Raw genomic sequence first — 8,582 nt, 5'->3', positions numbered from 1 at the left:
CAAGTTAACATCGATGCCATGACTGTATAACTGGACCCTTGCTCATTTTGGGCTTCCAATCTTGAAAAATGTCCTGAGCTCGCCACTCACGCCTTGGAGATCTTGTCGTGCCCCGCAGCCAGCGTTCTCTCTGAACGTGTGTTCAGCGCTGCTGGTGGTATGCTGACAGGTCCAGTGACAATGTAGACAGACTAACGTTCATCAAGATGAACAAATCCTGGATCCGCAAGGACTTTTCTACTCCTGTGTCATCTTGGGGAGACTAAAAGCTTGATGATTTTTGAAAATCACCTCACCAACCGTTTAAAAAAAAACTCTGGCGAAATTGATGCCACTTAAGTGGTGTCTGTGGCCGAATTTTTTGAAAAAATTGAGACTCTTTTATTTAGTCCCCTTGCTGAGTTTTACATGACATTGCCATCATCAATTCCAGGTGGGTGGGGTCGTCTGCAGAGTTGTTTACTCATACTATGGCCTGGGATTCAGAGGTCTGCTCCAAAGCTTCAGTGTCTGCTAGTCAGCAGAGTAGCCCAGCCACCCACCGCCTGTTTACCTAAGTACTATTTTTAACGGCATCTGGCCCAGGAAATCCTTTTGGGCCTAGTAGAATTTGGTGCTACTCAGCAGCGTACCCCACCCATGAAGCAAGCTACACCGCCTGTTTACCTAACTACTATTTTTTTACGGCATCTAGCTCAGGAAATCCTTTTGGGCCTAATAGAATTTGGTGCTACTCAGCAGCGTACCCCACCCATGAAGCAAGCTACACCGCCTGTTTACCTAAGTAATATTTTTTAACGGCATCTAGCCCAGGAAATCCTTTTGGGCCTAGGTAGAATTTGGTGCTACTCAGCAGCGTACCCCACCCATGAAGCAAGCTACACCACCTTCTTTCTTTCTCAATCTAACACCTCGGCTCTGGGGTGTCCACTCTCCCTCCAGCTCTCTCCTTCTCACAGGTGGACTACTGCGTGTTTTCACACTGTTGCGAATCTTTTGGGCCCAGGCATAAGAAGTCATCGAGGTAATGGATAATATGTTCCGCCTTACAAACGTCCATGATGACACATTCGAGAAAGCAACTAAACTCCTCAAATAGTGAGCAGGATATGGAGCACCCCATGGGCAAACAGCGATCTATGTAGTATGCTCCTTCACAGAAGCAGCCCAATGGGAGGACACTATTCAGAGGCACAGGTAGTAACCGGAACGGCCCCTAAATGTCTGTTTTGGCCATTAGGGTGCCCCTTACCAACCTCTTGACCCGCCTGATTGCCTCGTCAAAGGAGGTACAGTACATAGTACTGTACTTGGTTCCGCTTCAATGTTGTCGTTTACTGACCTGCCCCTTGGATATGACAAATGGTGGATTAGTCTGAATGTATTGGGTTCATTTTTTGGCACAACTCCCAACGGGGGTACCACTACGTCTTCTAAGGAAAGTGTTCTGAATGGACCCGCCGCCATTCTACCTAAAGATATTTCTTTTCTTATTTTTTTTGGCAAGACGTCTGGATGTTGGTAGAGTGAGTTTAGATTTTTACTCCAGCCTTTCTTGATTTTAGAAGGGCATGACATGCCTATATTTGTGTTTCCTCCTCCTTTTACTCCTCCACCTCTTTTCTTTTCACATGACTATATGTAGTTGTGCCTTTTCCATGTGTTTGTTGTGTCTTCTGAGCAGTTTGTCAGCTTTTGGACACCTTTTAAGGTATTTTCTATGTGTTTTCCATGTGTTTGTATGTGTTTGTGTTTGCCTGCCATTGGTTTCAATGGGGTTCCACGGTGTTCGTCGAACGTTCGACGAACAGTTCGTCGAACATGTCCCTGTTCGACGAACCGAACCGAACCCGAACACTAGGGAGGTGGCTCATCTCTAGTCACTGCACTACAGTGGCCATTCCCAGTTCCATTTGTCCATTTTTAGAATGGAAACAAAGCTGCAAAACATTTTATTTTTTCATCTAAAAAAGGAGCACATAACTGAACCCAGAAGGACCCGATTATAATCATTGAGGATCCTCTGGTTTAGTTTGTATCAGACAAAAGAAAGATATATATCTTTGCTCCTCAGACCTTGTGGGGGCATCACAACACAGAACCAGACCTCAATCAGAGGACAATAAAACATTCACACTCCTTAGCTATGAACTGTTCCAATATTTATGGACATAACCGTTTATCACTCTCCCATAATGGTAGTTTTGCTTCACGTCACCTGTCTTATCTATGTCATTATTTCTTTGCTGTGTTGTGCATAAATATGTGATTCTTCAGAATTTGTATTAGTCTTTGCCTGATGAATGGACCTGAGTAGTCTCGAAAGCTTGCAATTTGTTACAGCATCTTTTCAGTTAGCCATTAAAAGGTATCAACCACTGAGGACTCTCAATTCTAAATATTTTTCTATCAGACAAAAGGTCACTTTTAGAAATGAATTATGTTTGTCAGACAAATGGAATATCCTAACAATTATGAACACAGCGTTACATTTATTGTTACTATTGTTCATTATTTAGGACATTGTGTCTGTTAAGTCTTCTGCTTCAGCTGTCTAGTATTCCAATATTATTTTAGCCTTTGCTTTAATGCCCACTAGCTTTATAGCAATGCATAATACTAGGCTGACATCTAGTGGTTTCTTTTGGACCTCCATATTATATTTTGTAAGAGTGCAACTTTATACTTGGTAACTATTACATGACAATGCGCCTGGAAACTACAGCACTTTATAGAGCATAACATGTAATAGATTTATTTGTAAGTCCACCTAGACTTAAATGTTTGATCATTTTTAAATTAGATAGTGCTAAAGTTAATTTTCTAATGTAAAATTAACAGCAGATAAAACTTTTTATATTAAAATTGGTATTGCAGCAATCATAATCACCATAGAATACAGTTTACATGTTAAGTAGATGACAACATTCCAGAAATTTTCATGAGGAGCAGGAAGGACATCTTCAGCCTTAAGATATACTGTCTACGCACTATGTATATAATGCAACATGTTTATTCAAAAACTTTCCAGGCAGCACAGATTATATTAAAACCTTTTTACGTCAATAAATCATCTGTATGCCAAATGAAATTCTGAAACAATAATTAGACCCTTATACAATGGTGAGTGCAGTCTTTCATTATATATCAAATCCATAGAGTAAAATTAACGTCACTGCTATCATACATTGAATGTCCTAAAAAGAAGCCCCCCAAAAATAGCAGAATGGCTGCTTCTTTCATTACACATAGGTGCTTTTTACCACTTATTACTAATTTAAGCTAAATAATTTTGTTCCAGATGGATAGACTGGTGCAGACTAGAGACAAGGCATTGCCCTCCTGATCTGCCAGCTTCGGTGGCTTTGAAGACACTGTCCTAAGCACGGTCTATTAGATCATGAGTCAGTGTAAGACTACGGTCACATGAGCGGTAATTCTCTCATGCAAGAGAATCGGTATCTGAGTTTGATCAGAGTGTCTGTTTAGTGAGATCTGATTCTTCATCCTACTGACAGAGTCTGCTTAAGACCGCATTCAGATGACATGCAAATGCAGTCTGATATTTCACACCCACCCACAGACTTGAATGGATGCGTGTGAGCCGATTTGCAGGCCACTCGCAGCATGCTGCGATTTTTTCCACAGACCGATTCTGTCTGTATAAAAAACACAGCTCTGCATCGCACCTTAGAATAACATTGGCCTGAGTGCCATCCAATAAAACATCACACACCAGTCATCCAAGTTAAATGTCTGAGTGAGCGAGCCCTAAAACTTTCAGATCTAACTCACTGCAATACATAAGTTTTGCAGTGTTTTGTGCCAGAGATCTTTCTATTAAAGTTGAAGTCCCATAGTGGGAATAAGTGGAAAACTCAAAAAATAAATTAAAAAAAAAAATTGAGAAAGAACAGAAACACCAACAAAAATCTTTTGAAAACAATAATTATGTATTTATGTGCATTGCTCAGAGTGAACCTTTCCTTTAGTAACCATACCATAAAATACTCCTACTAATGTGAGATGTTGATGTGCATAATTAAAAATCTAATTTGCAATCTTAAAAAAGACAATTTTCTCAGGTCACAGGGACGTGTGGATACATCCAAGGTCGGAAAGGTGTTACTAGGGGAACAGGAAGCTGGCGGCTGCAGCTAACAGTGTGTCCACTATTAAAGGGAATCTGTCACCCCAAAATTACCCTATAAACTAAGGCCACCGGCATCAGGGGCTTATCTACAGCATTCTGTAATGATGTAGATAAGCCCCCGATGTATCCTGAAATATAAGAAAAACAGGTTAGATTATACTCACCCAGGGGCGGTCCCGATGCGGTCCGATGGGTGTCGCAGTCCGGGTCCAGCGCCTCCCATCTTCATACGATGACATCCTCTTCTATTCTTCTGCCGTGGCTCCTGCGCAGATGTTCTTTGTCAACCCTGTTGAGGGCAGATCAAAGCACTGCAGTACACAGGCGCTGGGCCTCTCTAACCTTTCTCAGCGCTTGCGCACTGCAGTATTTTGCTCTGCCCTCAACAGAGCAGACAAAGTACTCCTGCGCAGGAGCTGCGGCAGGAAGAAAAGAAGAGGACGACATCGTACGAAGATGGGAGGCGCTGGACCCGGACCGTGACGCCCATCAGACTGGATAGCACCGGGACCGCCCCTGGGTGAGTATAATATAACCTGATTTTCTTATCTTTCTTACAGAATGCTGTAAATAAGCCCCTGATGCTGGTGGCCTTAGTTTATAGGCCAATTTTGAGGTGACAGATTCGCTGCTGTCTATGCCCATAGTCCCAGGCGTGGGGAGCAGTGAATATTCCAGCAGATAGCCATGGTGTGTGAGGGTGCATGGCAGTGACGTCATGCGCTGTTTACAAACTGAAATCAGTTGCTGGCATCAGAACAGGTTGTATTTTGTAGTATTCAAGAGGAAAAATAGTTTTCCACCAACACGAGCAAAACGGTAACAATGCAGTGAAATGACAAAAATCTGCATAACTAATCATACGCTAAATATTTGAAAGTCAAATTTAAGTATGAGATATCCAAGATAATTGTCTATAAAATGATGGTAGTCTCACGTTTGAAGCAGTAGTGGATAATGAGATATGGAGCCTGAAAGTCAAAAGTTTATAACTTACTTACTCTTTTGATCATCACTGTATATGTCACGATTCCTCTGCTCAGAGTGTCTTGGACTCAGTGATTGACACTTCTGTCATGCTATCCTGTGCTTGGGCGTGCTGAGCTTTCAGTGTTTTGATCGGCAGGTCAGTTTTCCTATCTGAGACTGGGAATGCAGAGATTTCACCCTCCCCCCAATCCCTAGTTTAATCACTCCTCCAATCTTCCAGCCATTTTCTCCCCCAGCACAGCTGCACCTTCCCCATTGAGGTGCAGCCCGTCCCTAGCGTAGAACCTTTAGCCAATTGAGAAGTCGGCCCAGTTCTGCAGGAACCCAAACCCCTCCTTCCTACACCAATTCTTGAGCCACTTATTAACCTCCCTAATCTCCCATTGCCTCTCTGGCGTGGCATGTAGTACAGGCAGTATTTCAGAAAATACCACGTTGGAGGTCCTTGCTTTCAGCTTGAAGCCTAATTCCCTGAAGTCATCTTTAAGGACCTTCCACCTGCCTCTAACTTTGTCATTTGTACCAATGTGCACCATGACTGCTGGGTCCTCACCAGCCCCTTCCAGTAATCTGTCCACCCGATCAGCGATGTGTCGGACTCGAGCGCCAGGTAGGCAGCACACCGTTCGACTATCCCTGTCTTTGTGACAATCTGTTCCCCTAATAATTGAGTCGCCCACTACCAGCACCTGTCTGGCCTGCACTGCTCTCCTATTTTCCTCCTTACTGTAGCAGTCACTCCTCCGGCTTTCAGAGGACATGCCTGGCTGCAGCAGTGCTACCCCTATACTGGCACCCCCCTCATCTGCCAATTTAGCAAACTTATTGGGGTGTGCCAGATCAGGACTAGCCTCCCTGGCACCCTTCCCTCTACCCCGCTTCCTAACTATCACCCAGCTTGCTGCTTCATTGTCCTGCAGCTCCATCCTACCATCCCCCCCTCACCTATCCCATTGAGCGTCTGCTCAGTGAGCAGAAGACTCCTTTCCATATTGTCAATGGATCTCAGTGTTGCCTGCTGCACATTTAGATTCAGAATCTGGGCTTCCAAATGCTCAATGTGCTCACATCTCGCACAGCAGTATGCACCCTCGACCGGCTGATCAAGGACCGCATACATGTGGCAAGATGTGCACTGGATGGCATTAAAAATAGTGGAGCACATTTCCTAATGGGGATTGCACCAGACAGAAAAGTTAAATAAAAAATAAATGCAAAGTAGCAATAAAACACAGACAGCAATTCAGTAATTCCTCCCTTGGAAACTCCCTGAATCCAAAGTCACTGAATCACAATTCACACACTTACCGCCGTTTGCACTTACGCTCAGGTCACACTCAGCTCGTTCACACTCACTAAGCTGTAGATTTAAAGAGATTTTTTTTTCTCTTTCCCCTCAGCAGCAATCCACCTTGCTGTTCAATGTACTTTTAAAAAAATATACTTAGTATTATTATTTTTGTATATATATATATATATATATATATATATATATATATATATATATATATATATATATTAATTTTATTTATATAGCGCCAACATATTCCGCAGCGCTTTACAAATTATAGAGGGGACTTGTTCAGACAATAGACATTACAGCATAACAGAAATCACAGTTCAAAATAGATACCAGGAGGAATGAGGGCCCTGCTCGCAAGCTTACAAACTATGAGGAAAAGGGGAGACACGAGAGGTGGATGGTAACAATTGCTTTAGTTATTTGGACCAGCCATAGTGTAAGGCTCGGGTGTTCATGTAAAGCTCCATAAACCAGTTAACTGCCTAAGTATGTAACAGTACAGACACAGAGGGCTATTAACTGCATAAAGTGTATGAGAACATGATACGAGGAACCTGATTATGGATTTTTTTTGCTTTGTTTTTTTTTTTTTTATGATAGGCCACACAGGGATCGTTAGGATAATACATTGAGGCGGTAGGCCAATCTGAACAAATGAGTTTTTAGGGCACGCTTAAAACTGTGGGGATTGGGGATTAATCGTATTAACCTAGGTAGTGCATTCCAAAGAATCGGCGCAGCACGTGTAAAGTATTGGAGTGGGAGGTTCTGATTATTGAGGATGCTACCCTGAGGTCATTAGTGGAGCGGAGGGCATGGGTAGGGTGGTAGACTGAGACCAGAGAGGAGATGTAGGGTGGTGCTGAGCCATGGAGTGCTTTGTGGATGAGGGTAGTAGTTTTGTACTGGATTCTGGAGTGGATGGGTAGCCAATGTAATGACTGGCACAGGGTAGAGGCATCGGTGTAACGGATGGTGAGGAATATGATCCTGGCTGCAGCATTCAGGACAGATTGGAGCGGGGAGGGTTTGGTAAGAGGGAGGCCGATTAGTAGAGAGTTACAATAGTCCAGACGGGAATGAATAAGTGAAACAGTAAGAGTTTTTGCAGAGTTGAAAGTAAGAAAAGGGCGAATTCTAGAAATGTTTTTGAGATGCAGATAGGAAGAGCGAGCCAGTGATCTGATGTGGGGGGTGAATGAAAGCTCGGAATCAAGGATGACCCCAAGGGAGCGGGCATGTTGCTTTGGAGTAATGGTGGAACCGCACACAGAGATGGCAATGTCAGGCAAAGGCAGGTTAGTAGAGGGAGAGAACACGAGGATTCCAGTTTTTGACAGGTTCAGTTTCAGATAGAGGGAGGACATGATGTTAGAGACAGCGGTAAGACAATCACTGGTGTTTTCTAAAAAGGTTGGCATGATAACAGGAGAAGAGGTGTATAATTGGGTGTCGTCAGCATAGAGATGGTACTGGAAACCAAATCTACTGATTGTTTGTCCAATAAGGGCAGTATACAAAGAGAAGAGGAGGGGGCCTAGGACTAATCCTTGAGGAACCCCAACAGTAAGGGGAAGGTGAGAGTATATATATATATATATATATATATATATATATATATATATATATATATATACAGTACAGACCAAAAGTTTGGACACACCTTCTCATTTAAAGATTTTTCTGTATTTTTATGACTATGAAAATTGTACATTCACACTGAAGGCATCAAAACTATGAATTAACACATGTGGAATTATATACTTAACAAAAAAGTGTGAAACAACTGAAAATAGGTCTTATATTCTAGGTTCTTCAAAGTAGCCACCTTTTGCTTTTCTGACTGCTTTGCACACTCTTGGCATTCTCTTGATGAGATTCAAGAGGTAGTCCAGCGGCATAGGGGCTAATTAAGGGATATTGTCCAGCATTGCCCACAGACAGTGTGTTCAACAATCTGCCCCAGTATGTCCAGCATATTGCCCCAGAGTGTCCAGCATTGCCCCCAGACAGTGTGTCCAGCAATCTGCCCCAGTGTGTCCAGCATATTGCCCCAGAGTGTCCAGCATATTGCCCCCATACAGTGTGTCCAGCATATTACCCCCAGACAGTGTGTCCAGCATATTACCCTCAGTG

Source organism: Ranitomeya variabilis, chromosome 6 (genome assembly GCF_051348905.1).
Source record: "Ranitomeya variabilis isolate aRanVar5 chromosome 6, aRanVar5.hap1, whole genome shotgun sequence".
In the NCBI taxonomy this organism is placed as follows: Eukaryota; Metazoa; Chordata; class Amphibia; order Anura; family Dendrobatidae; genus Ranitomeya; species Ranitomeya variabilis.
This window is presented reverse-complemented; position numbering follows the sequence as displayed.